This window comes from Callorhinus ursinus, unplaced genomic scaffold (genome assembly GCF_003265705.2).
Source record: "Callorhinus ursinus isolate GAN/ISIS: 27379988/994484 unplaced genomic scaffold, GSC_fseal_2.0 scaffold29, whole genome shotgun sequence".
NCBI classification, from domain to species: domain Eukaryota; kingdom Metazoa; phylum Chordata; class Mammalia; order Carnivora; family Otariidae; genus Callorhinus; species Callorhinus ursinus.
In genome coordinates, this window is record NW_027397091.1 from 12,651,067 (window position 1) to 12,664,263 (window position 13,197).

Genomic DNA, 13,197 nt, shown 5'->3' on the forward strand with positions numbered 1-13,197 from the left:
AAATCTTTAGGATATGTTTAGTGATGAACAGGACAATTACTCAAGCTAACAAAGCAACACAATAAGACACTGTGGAGGTTAGATTTCAGAGTTTTGGCAACTAACCTATTGTAACAACAAATAGGTTTCATACAATGCACAGCCTTTTGTGTTTTTCTTCCGATTTTGTTATTCTCCTCAGATATTCATGTGAGTGCTATAAAGAATATTGGTCCATTTATGATATACCATGAATTTAGCTTTCTTCCTGGGTAGGACAATGATTATTAGGCAATGTTTGGTTATGGAAACAGACTATGGGATTTTGCTATAATATGGGAGTAGCTCTTGGTGCCTTTGTGTGTTTAAAGAAACAGTAATGTCATTTTCTGCTAATTGTTATAATTTCAACATTTCTTAAGTAGATACAGAAATTACTAATCTCCAGTAGGAGTAAAGACCACATGGCCAAACATATCCATTTCAGTGCTTGTTCTTTCTTCTCCTCTTACTATGAAAGTTGTATATATAACTTCAATTTAGAGGATGACCATAATAACCTCAAAAAAACCCCCAGAATTTAAAAAAAAAGGTTAAAATAGCCAGTTTACAAAACATGTCTTTGACACATATTATTTTCACAACAATTTCATGAAATGTCTAGGTATTGTTATCCTTATTTTCATCTAGAATCAAAAGGTTAAATGACATCCTCAGGACTTGAGAGTCACAAGCCAAGAGTCTGACTCTGTCCTCCTGACTCCAATAGCTATTCATCCTTGGAGGGGTCCTGAGGCCAGGGAGAGAAGTTTTAGTCCCTTTGACCTTGGTATTTTTAGTGTATCTCTTGGTTACAGTAAAATCTCCTTACCTGGACCATCTGCTTAGCAAAAACAGAGAGTGTTTCATGAATGAAAGTTGATAATGGAGCTAGTATATTGGTGTAAACCCATTATTTCCATTAAGATAATAATCCAAGGGTATTCCCTACTGATAGATTTACATGTGTCCTGTTGGCATGTGAGGGAAGTACACACATCCACCCAAAAATCATCATGGAGATGATTATGAAGAGCAAACATGTTGGTTGTATTTATAGCTCATTGCCAAATCCTACTGATGGATTTTCTCTAATTAAACTATTCAGAAGTTTATTTTCCATAGAAATGTGTTAACTTAGTGTTTCCCACGTAATGGTTGGTTCCCTGATTTCCTTGTTAGCTCATTCTGTCTTTGAGTCTGTTCTTTTGCTTTCATATCTTTTTCTTGCTCATTTCTTTGGTCTGTTGTATAAAAATTTAGGTATTTTAGATTGAGGAACACAACTCAGTTATTGCCACTGTGACTTTAAACATGTCCTGTGCTAATTCTTTTTTAAAAGCCTTCTTGTTTCAACATGCAATGGTTAATTTAAACAAGTTAATTTGAACAAGTCAGGTTTTACTTAATAAATGAATTGTAAGTGGTAGGGCATAGATAAAAGCTATACAAATTTATTATTTTGCAATATTTTGATTTAGTTTTTGCTCTGTTAAAAAACAAGCAAAGTAGGTTAGGCACTTTTGAAAGAGTATTCTCAGTCAGTTGTCTCTTCACTGGAGTATAACTTTGACATTCTCATTGTTTAAGTTATTCATTAATTCACTCATTTGACAAATATTTATCAAATATCAAATATCAAAACTTTTCTAGATATGAGGGATAGAATGCTGAAAAACAAAATCCTCTTCTTATGATATTCATAGTCTAGGAAAAGAGACATCAACAAATAAAGAGATAAGATAGTTCAAAGACAAAGTAAAACAGGGTAACTTGATAGTGAAGTATTGGAGGATGTGGTTTTACATGATTTAGAAAGGGCTCTGAGGATATAATCTTGGGACAAAGATTTGTATGATGGGAAGGGGTAAGCCAACTACAAAAAGGTCTTGAGGTAGAACATTCCACACAGAGGGAACAGCAAGAGAACCCTGTTGGGAAAATGAGTTTACTGTTTGCAATTAATGGTAAGAGACAATGCAGTTGGATTAGAGACATAAAAGAACGGCAGGAAACGAATTCGACAAATAGGTAGGGGTTAGATCAATGTTGTGATTCATGGAGAAACTTGGACTTTTATTCTAAGTCTAGTGGGAAGTTGTTGAGAGTTTGGGGCAGGGAGTGGCATGATGAGATTCACCTTTAAAATGACAAAAGGCTGGCTGCTGCCTGGAAAAGGGACTTGAGAGACCTCAGAATAGGAAAAGGAAGACTGGTGAAGAGAATTCTGCAGTAAATCTAGGCAAGAGATGAGGATTCTCTGAAGTACAGCAATGGTAGAAAAGGAGGTAACAGCATCAGGTTTGGAAATTTTTTTTTTTTTACAATAGAGCCAGCAGGACTTGGGGACTGTTTTAGAGTAGGCTTGCTCATGCTGCAGTTACAAACAACTTACAAATCTTAGTGCCATAAAACAGCAAAGGTTTATTTTTTGCTCACACTATTTATATGTCTTGAGTCAGCAAAGGACTTTGGCTTAGTCAGGAACCCAGGCTGTGACAGACACTCTGCCATGTAAAATATCATCTATCACATGACAGGAAAAGATAGACAATCAAGTAATAGTTCTTAAATGCTTCTACAAAGGAATGATGCATATAACTTTTTTCTCTGTCATTTTACTGTCCAGAACAAGGCACCCAGGATACAAGGAAATGCAATTCTCTCATATGTTCAGAAGAGAGGCAACTGGATATCAATGAACAGTAGTAATGTCTATCATAGCTGTAAATCAGATGTGGTATATGGGAAAAATGGGAGAGTCAAAAATAACATCTAGGTTTTGACCTGAGCCCCTGAGTAAATATTGGTGCATTTACTGAGAAATTTGGTAGGGGAACATGTTTAGATGATAAACAGAAAGAAAACAATAATTGCATTGCAGAGTTAAACCTGAGATGATCTTAGATATACAGTGAAGGTTTCCAATAGAAAGCTGGTTACTTGAGCCTAAAGCTCAGAATAAAAAAGTCAGAAGGACACGGTAAAATTGATCAGATTATCATAACTTTAACTTGGGTTTGGGTCTTATTTGAGATTAGCTGCAAGAAATAGAAAAACATTCAAGCTAAATTATATAAGGAAGATATATTGTGTAAGTGAACTATAAAAAAAAAAAAAAAGTCTTGAAATTCAAGAGCTAGAACTAGAGCAGGATCTCATGAGTGACCAGAATTGCAAACTATAAATCCAATAAGAAGCAAGGGAGTTCATTTACATTCTCCCTCAATCTCTCTCATATCTTGGTTTCATTGATTTTTTTTTTTCACATTATCTTCACTACCAGTTTACCTGCTTAATATGGCCCCATGATGACTGGGACCCACTCATGAGTCATTGAGCCCTGCTTAAGGCAAGTCCGGGGTTGAAGTTGGTGGGCAAAGTTGCATCTTCTGGATCTTTCAGCTGGTTATGTCCCCTAAAATTTTCCTTTTAAAAAATAGGGAATCCATGTAAATGTGACTTCTATCAGTGGCCATACTTCTCTCAGTCAGATAAGTATGCAATTCAAACTTCATGATTTTTTATTTTTGATAATTAGTGTTGTCATGTGATTAGTGAGCCTTCACATTTCACCATTTATTTACCCTTTGATTTCTAAACCATCAGGAAAGGACACTTCTATTTTTTTCCAGTAATAGTTGATTTGGTTCTATTTAATTACACAAATCATCCCAGTTTGTGTGGCTGGACATTTCCACATTCAGAGAGGCTTCTCTGGAGCACTTGGGCCCAACAGACATGACTAGGGAAAATATGTTCTGTCATCCACCATTGACTTGTTTCATTTACCCAAAGTATGAACTGTGAGGATGCTGCTATCACCACATATTTAGGAGGACTCAGGGACCTGAGGGAGCCCAGCTGAACAAAGAGTACAGTTGGCTCTGACTGCAGCAGCTCTAGAGGAAGAGATAGAGCAGTGCTTTAATGAAAAAAGGAGAATCCTCAAGAGGATGTAATTGGGGCACAAAAATGACTTACCAGGACTAAGAAACAATGACTTCTTATTGAAAAATTGCAAAACAAAAAAGAATATTCCCTGCCAAGACTTGAATTATTGTTCTCAGAAAACCAGAGAGTTGAATTATCTTACAAAACCGAAATACAAAGAAATGGAAATCATGACTGAAGAGATAAGGCATGTGGCAGAGAGACCCAGGGATCAAGTGTGAGGTAAGCAAGGGATGAAGATTACCCCACCGGCATTTTTGGTAAAATTAAGAATTAAGATATTCTGAGTTCAGAAAATCAAATGAAAAGAATATCAGACTTCACTATAAAACAAATGACAGCATGTGGCATGATAACCTTTCCATAAGTACCCATTTTTCTCAAGTAGAAACTTTATTACAGGGACAAGCGAGCAAAATAAGCAGTCGTTATGGAAATGAGCAGCAGAAATGCAGCCCAGACTCTCAACTTGGGGTGGCTGCTCCATGTTATCATCTGCAGTTTCATGCATTCCTCATTCTTCATGCAGTCTAAAAATATCATTCCTTGTGAAATAGTGATTTTCCCACTCCGCAGCTCTGAGGCACCCCTTTCATATCTATAAGTTAGCCTAAGAAATGTTTTTACAGGGCCTATTCTATTGTCCCACCCCAGAGACTCATATAGCATCTGACTATTGGTCTCTGGGGCAATGTACATATTTGTAATTTTTCCATAGAAAGCAGAAGAAGAACAGGATGTCTTTCCCCTCTAAAAGCTACAAATGTCCTGATATTATATGAGATATTTCCCCATTATGGAGGTCAGGTTCAGTGATTTCAAATGCCCCAAAGGAGCAAGCATCCTGCAGCACAGAGCACCTGTGTTAAGTCTTCCAAGAAGTCGTCTTTGGGGGTAAGGCATCTAAGATGAAGTTTCCGAGATGGAAGATGAGTGAATTTCTGGGTACTTTTAAATGTGGAAACACTGAAGTACTACTAATCAGTTGGAGCATGGCAGAAACCTGAACACCCGTTATCCCCAACAGTTATAAAGCAGCGGAGAGATGGGCAGAAGCATAGCATTCTGAGAGGCTCTAATTAAAACTGTGACATGTATAGACCTACAGAGGGGAGGCTGTGGTTCACCTAAGACCAGGCCCCAGCTGTATCTCTGCAGATCTTTGAAGATGGTATTGCCCAGAAATCTTTACCATTCAACCACTCCATGGGAAGTTCCTCATCTCCCTCCCCATGCTGACAGCCCCCTCCTCCACAAGCAGACCCTTTTGTTCTGCGGTGGGAACAATTCAATGGAGGAGTCTTTGGTTCATCTTTGAAGGCCCTGAGTGGGCACCTGGTGTGACTTAGATATCATTGGCAAGGAATAACCCTAGCTCTGCATTTTCAAAACCAAAATCAGTTTTATTCTCTGTAGGAGGGAGGTGAAAATTTTTTCTCATTTCATGCAGAGTTTGGGCCTCTGCCTAACATATAATATTTTTTAACTGTGCTTTTAGCACAAACAGATTGTTATTCAAAATATTAAATATCATCTACTTGTCATTGAAATTGTTAATTCTATGCCTTCCGAGGGAAACTTGACACCTGTGGTATTGCTGTTTATCATTTTAAGTATTGTGCCTACAGATATGTCAGGGCATCATGAGATGCTGTGTGTATGTGGCAGTGGTCCATTGAGGCAGATATCCTACTGTACAACTCATTGCAAGCCATGGTCCCAGACCTTACCCTGTGAGATCTAGACGTCAAGGTCAACAGATAGTAGCCAGAGAACAAAACTTGTCTTAAACTAAGCAATTTGAAAAGAAGAGCAAACCTGGAGGTATCACAATTCCAGATTTCAAGATATCTTACAAAGCGGTAGTAATCAAGGTAGTATGGTACTGGCACAAAAATAGACACATAGATCAGTGGAACAGAACAGAGTCCAGAAATAAGCCCACACTTATACGGTCAGTTAATCTATGACAAAGGAGAAAAGACTATACAATGGGGAAAAGACTGTCTTTTAAATAAACAGTTCTGGGAAAACTGGACAGCTAGATGCAAAAGAATGAAACTGGATCACTTTCTAACACCAGACACAAAAATAAACTCAAAATGGGTGAAAGATCTAAAGTGAGACCTGAAACCATAAAATCCCTAGAAGAGAACACAGCAGTAATTTCTTTGATGTTAGCTATAGCAACATTTTTCTAGATTTGTCTCCTAAGGCAAAGGAAACAAAAACAAAAATAAACTATTGAGACTATATCAAAATAAAAAGCTTTCACATAGTGAAGGAAATGACCAACAAAACAAAAAGGCAATCTACTGATAGGGAGAAGATATTTGCAAATGATATATCCGATAAGGGGTTAATATACAAAATATATAAAGAACTTACACAACTCACCACCAAAAAAATCCTACAAATAATCCAATTAAAAATGGACAGAGGACCTCAATAGACATTTTTCCAAAGAAGACATACAAAGGGCCAAAAACATGTGAAAAAACGATCAACATCACTACTCATCAGGGAAATACAAATCAAAACCACAATGAGATATCACCTCACACCTGTCAGAATGGCTAAAATCAAAAACACGGGAAAAACTATTGGCAAGGATGTAGAAAAAAAAAAGGAACCCTTGTGCACTGTTGGTAGGAGTATAAATTGGTATAGTCACTGTGGAAAACAACATGGAGATTCCTCAAAAAAATAAAAATAGAATACCATATGATCCAATAATTCTACTACAGGGTATTTATCCAAAGGAAACAAAAACACTAATTTGAAAAGGTATATGCATCTCTATGTCTATTGTGGCATTATTTATAATAACCAAGGTATGGAAGAGACCCAAGTGTCCATCAATAGATAAATGGATAAAGAAGATGTGAAATATATAGATATATAGATATTATATATAGAATATATATTATATAGGTTATAATATATTATATTATATAGGATTTATTATATCATATATATATATGAGAATATTACACAGCCAAAAAAAGGATGAGATCTTGCCATTTGTGACAATATGATGGACCTAGAGTTTAAGCTAAGTGAAATAAGTCAGACTGAGAAAGACAGATACCATACGATTTCACTATATGTGGAACCTAAGAAACAAAACAAATGAATAAATAAACAAAAAGCAGAATCAGACCTATAAATACAGAGAACAAACTGATGGTTGCCAGAGGGAAGGGGGTAAGGGAATAGGCAAGATGGGTGAAGGGGAATGGGAGGTACAGGCTTCCAGTTACAGAATGAACAAGTCACAAGAACCAAAGGCAAACAGAGGAAATACAGTCAGTGATATTGTAATAGCATCTTATGGTGGCAGATGGTAGCCACACTCGTGGTGAGCACAGCGTAACATAAAGAGAAGCTGAATCATTATGTTGTACACCTGAAACTAATGTCACATAGTGTGCCAACTGTAGTCAAATAAAACAATTTTAAAAATAAATAAGCAAACACTGTGTCATAAAAAAAAGAAAACAAAAATTAGTTTTCAGCACATATTTGGTGACCTTTAAGAAGTAAAGATACTGGTTTCTACTGAGTAGAAGCAGCTATACTGCTGCCCTCCCCTGCCTTCCAACATTCCGACAAACAGCCACAAAGTAGTGAAAAAGGTAAACCGATTCATCTACCCCAGAAAACAGAATTGGGAATCCCTTGAAGAAGTGCACATTCAGCCTCTGGAAAGGTTCATATGCTATTCTCGTGCTAATGCGACAAGATCAGGGACATGGCCACTTGTTTTCTCATCACAGATCACAAAGGAACCGTCACACTTTAGTTCTGGTGCCAAGACTATTTTTTCCCCTTCTTGGCAGAGGTCTTTGAACATATGCAGTGTTAAAAATTGTCACTTTTATTTCAGAATCACATTATGGACCACCAAAAAAACCCAGTGTGGGGCCTGCCTTATGTCAACTGACACAGAACACCTTAGGATCTTTCTTCAAAGGGGGACTTAAATAAAACATGAAATGATGTTTCCATTTCTAATGAGAAAATTACATCCCTCACCCCAAGTTTCAATTCTTGTGGTCGATTCTTTACAGAAATGCAATGCACATAACACACCATCCTTCAGTTCTACACAACACGGGGGTGTGGTTAACATCCAGAGAGATCTGAAAGCAGCAAATGAAGTGCTCAGTGTTTTCCCTGGGGAATGTCTTTTTATGTCTCTAAAACATTATTTAGGTATGTATGCTGGTCTTAACTGTTGGTGTAAAAAAATGTTAAAATATGTGTGTTTGGAAAAATAAATTCCATTTTAAAATATTCAGGTTCTGTGTAAGAATGTGGCTATGGTAATAATAATCATCATCCTAATATGCTGCTATAAAAATGTATCCTTTGACTAGCCCAAGCATGATCTTCAGGTGGAAACCATGATGCTCATTGGCTGTGACATAATTGAAGAAAATTATTCCCAGACTTTGCACATATGCCATGCTCCTTTTCGCTCTTCAAAACCCCAATGACTTGCAGTTTGTTTTCTCTTTCCATCCCATCAATTTATGTTCCTGCCTTCCTCCTTCCCTTCTTGCCCTCCGTCTGTCTTCCCCACCCTTTTTCCCCTCCATCTCTTACACACACACACACACACACACACACACACACACACACTACTTTCCCATTCGCAGATGGTCTTTGAGGAGATTTGCCCCAAGCAGTTAGATCAGTAGTCAGAAGTGAGTTTTACCTCCGTATCATATGATTCCCAGTCTGCATTGTTAGAGTCAGTCATGCCCCAAGGAAGCATCTGCCTTTCACGGTGGAGTGTGCAAGACCTTGGTGTCACAATAGATCACCCCACATTAGAGCTTGCCAGGTGGGTAAATCCACTTACCTCTCCATCCCTACAGTGCTTTAGCATCTACAACAGGCCTGCCCCAGTTCTTAGAGTCAGAAATTAGAAACCCTTGCTATTGCCTTCATAACCCCATTCACAGCAATAAAAAGCAAAATATATGATACAATATACATTTTGCTGCTTTAGTTAGTGAGCCCACTTCCAGTTAGCCAGTATGCTTGGTGTACAGAGGGTTTTCATCAAAAACTTTTAGGCATTGAGGTAATGTTGCCCACGTACATTTTCCCTAGTCTTACTTTGTGTAAAGAGCTCTGTAAAGTCTAATGATTTTTTTCTTCCAGCAGGGCATGTCTGGATAATCAAGGTCCCAGGGTGCCCTAGTGACATCAACCTACAGTCCCATGTAGTTCAGGGTGGCTTGTTGACTTCTGTACTGACACATAATCGACAAATGTCCTCCTCTGCCAGCCATCCTTAGCCCAGCACAGTGTCCATTATGGTCCCATTACTTTCAGATAAATATACTCTGTCTTGGTGGGGGTATTGTTTAAATAGGTGTGGAAAATTCGTATGTGGGACTCTAGAAAGAATTCTAGGAGATGTAGAGTAAGTATGTGAAATAGCTACAGAGAGAAGGAAAGACAGTATTTTTCTGGCTCCTGATGTGTCCCATGGGCTGTGTTTGGGACGCACACTACTACCTGTTTCTGTAACACATCCTATTATATCTTCACAAAACTTTTTTCAAGGTAGGTATTTTGATCTTAAATTTTATATATGTGGTGTTGAAGTTCAAGGAAAAGGAAATTCCTGAGGTCAACTAATTGGGCATTTTCTTGTTCTTATTCCATTTCTGTGGTCAGGGGTGACTACTCCAAAATTGGATATCTTACCCAAACTTAGCCTTTTGAAATACATTTGTGGGCATGGAACCTGAAGTAGGCTGATTATCATCTTTCTCTGGGACATTTTTGCAAGCTGGAGTTGGACAAGGAAAAGTAAGGCTACTTTGGTGGTGATCTGGAGAGATTTGGGGCACAGGAGCCCCCAGTGGCCATGTTCTCTGCAATCTTGTGGAGGAGGGAGGGCTCTGCTTTAGGAGGATATTTTGCTGAAGATGTCACTGATTGCTGGGCAGTTAGCGAAGTCATAAAGCCTGTCTGCTGGCTTGAGTGAAGAATCAGAACTAAGGCAAAATATTATATTTTAGCAGAACAGAATGACCTCCCATTTTTAGTTTTAACAACTCAAGCTAATAATTCTCAACTAGAGGAAAGAGAGGGTTGAGAATCATTTGGAGGCTGTTTCCCTGACCAAACTACATGTTTTAAGTAGTTCTTTTTCAGAGAACCCTATGTTGAATCACTGCTTTTGAAGGAAGTATTCCAGTGCCTTCAAATATGTTGGGTTAGAAAAAATAATTTGGAGTCACTGTTCTTAATAGGAAAGTGAGTTATAGCTCTTTTAAAAATTCATCCTTTCAATATATATTTTCATGCAGGGGCAAATCAAAATTTTGCCTATTTATTTATTTACTTACTAACTACCTAACTGCTATATCCTACTATTTCTTCAGTCTAACCTGAAGGTAGGAAATAGTTTTTAATAGAGCCAATGCTGAATAAAAGCCAAGAATAAGTAGCACAGAATAGTTGTTTAAAAGTTGTTCTAGGCCCTCCAGGTAACATACCAGAGTTCAAGCAGCATTTGAATATGCTGCCTTGATGTCTTTAAGATGATCCCCAGCTTCCCTATGGGTGTATCATTGGAGTAAATATTAACAACTTTGACTCATATTATGTAGGAGGAGGAGGGCCCCCATGTTGCTTTTCTGTAAATGATTTGGATTATATGGTGGTTTCAAAATAGCCAACCTTTAAAACTGCTTATGAAATTAAATCTGCTGATTATCCAAATGATGTGACATTTTTATAAATAGAAAATAAACCTCTGAGCATGTGGTTGGATCCACATCTGACACAGGGATAAAAATGACACTGAGAGGTCTACTGAAGGATATTCTATAGCTGAAAGCAAAATAGCCTTTGTCTTATCCTCCACTTTAACTGAGTAGGGCACAAGTGCTGCTGTGATTGAATGGAAAATCAGTAGTCTTTCCACTGCCATCTAGCTCAACTTAGGGAAGAACAAAACGGCATTTTCTCATTCTAGTGGAATTAAATGATTTGCCTGTAAGAGAAAATGGTCTCAGCCAGGCCTCTGTTTTCGATGGAAGCTGTGGCCAGAGTATAGTGGCTTTTTCCCTGTTTCTCCCAATACATTTGGGCATGGAGGTGGCCTCTATGGAAACCAGACCTCCTTTGATAATGACACTCCTACTTCCCATGGTAAGAAACATGAGTAGGTCTGGCAAAGCTATCATTTACCCAATCTCTTGGCTCTTCAACAGAAAACATGCTAGAAAAAGCCTGACAGGAGTTTGGACATACAACATCAATTTAATTATGGGTAAAAGCTGAATTGGAGGAGCTGGAGTGTGAGAGAAGGACTTGTAACGTGGCTCTCTAAATCAGATCACATTCTACTCATGTCTATTCCTGAACTCCTTGGAAGTCCCATCATACGGGAACTTGACAAGAAGTTGAGAGAAAAGCTTTCGTGCCTTCGTGCCATGCCAGGCAGCCTCCACAATTAGTGAAGAGACCGTTCCTTTATATGAAGCAGGACTAGAAGGACTTGGAGGATTTGTATTTCCCTAAACCCGTGGCGAATCCAAGTGACGAGAACCTGGTCAGAATGAAGTGTTCACATCTGAACGTCTTAGGCAAGGAAGTGGGAGCTTCAGGTGGATCCTGAGCTATTGACCTTAGACTTGGCTGTGCAGCAAAGGTACAACCACATGGCATGTGACCCAATGGGCACCTGGGCTAGTGATGTTCAGTGGTGGGGAGGTGCTATCTGTACATAGAGCTTCTATTATGTGCCCTCTTGAAAAGATACAGATAAGGAGAGAAATTTGAAATGATGCAATTTATTTTCAGTGTCGCAGTCTACCTTTGTGTGAGATAAGACATATGAGCTCATCTTTTTCCCCCATTTCATCTAAATTCTCATGTTTCTTAGCTTCTTTCTACATTGGTGTGATGCTAGTACATTACAACTTTTTCCCTTGCTGATTCTCTGACAGTGCTCCTAAATATTAGACAAATACTTCATCTTTTGCTCAGAGATAACTTAAAAAAAAAAAAAAACTCCTGCAATTTCTATTAAATCTGGAGGAAAAAATGGGCTTTGCTGGGACTTAAGAGATGCCTCAGGTTTCAACATAGGGCCTTTTTAAAGAAGTTTAAAGAATAATTTTGCCCTTGTAAAATTTTCACTTTATGAGCTGACTTTAGAGGCATAAGAATAACTCAACTACATTTATTTTGCAACATAAACATTGGCTGTCTCTAACCAGCAGATCTTCCCTTCATTTGGGCTGTTTTTTTGCCCTGTTATTGGACTGAAAAGTTCCCCTAAGGCATTGCCGAACTTGTGGGTAAGGCCCTAGCCTGGGAATTAAGGAGATTGTAGGAGATGTTACAACCATTCTGGGATTGTTCCTCATCTGTAAAATAAGGAGAAAAATCACCTGGGAAATGATTGAATCAGACAACAGAACCATACCTTAAATCTACTGCATTGGAATATCAGAGAGGACAATAGCCTATAATTTAAAATTTCTCCAGCTGGTGGTTTAGGATGATTAGATCAGTTACTTTCAAGGATCTGTTCCAGCTAGATCATACTAAGGTTCAAGCTCATACTTATTCTTTTCAGTGTGGGAAAGGACCTACCGAGTGAGAACCCTAAGAGCAAATACCCCTTTCAACCAATAACCAGCCATTCAACAAAGGAACAGGAGCCTTGATGGGCTGTCCTTGTCTAGAAGTTTCCAGGGTGGTCACCAAAGCCTTCCTACTGATAAGCATTTGTTTCTTCACCTCCATAATCCCCTTTGATATGGGTAAATAATGAGTTAAATGATGTCTGCATATAACATGTAACCTCAACGCACATGAAATATCCATGGGAATTGCTCATCAGTCTTCTGTGATACCCTGTATATAGTAGGGGCCTGTTTCTCTCTTTTAGAAAGCATCTTAATATATTTCCAGTGTCCTGTAATCATTGTCTCTGGATATGTGCTCAGTTGCATCCATGCATAAGATATATTTAATAAATTAGTAAAAGTCATCAACATATACAACTGAATCATTATATGAGTAATTACTGTAGTCAGATTGTAAAAGAAAGCCAACAGGTTAATCTTTTGGATCTTGTGGAATTATATTCATTCTTGAAAAACCTTTTGAGAATAAAGTACTCTGTCACATGAAGCAAATTAGTTCTCCCTGGGCATGAGGGCACCAGTTAGCATGGCTGCA

At 38.1% G+C, this 13,197-nt stretch overlaps 1 protein-coding gene across 2 annotated transcripts in view; it reads left to right on the forward strand.

Moving 5' to 3' along the window:
- Positions 1-13,197, forward strand: part of MACROD2 (mono-ADP ribosylhydrolase 2) — a 2,080,661-nt gene that overhangs the window by 1,541,679 nt on the left and 525,785 nt on the right. The gene's annotated exons all lie outside the window — the stretch shown is intronic.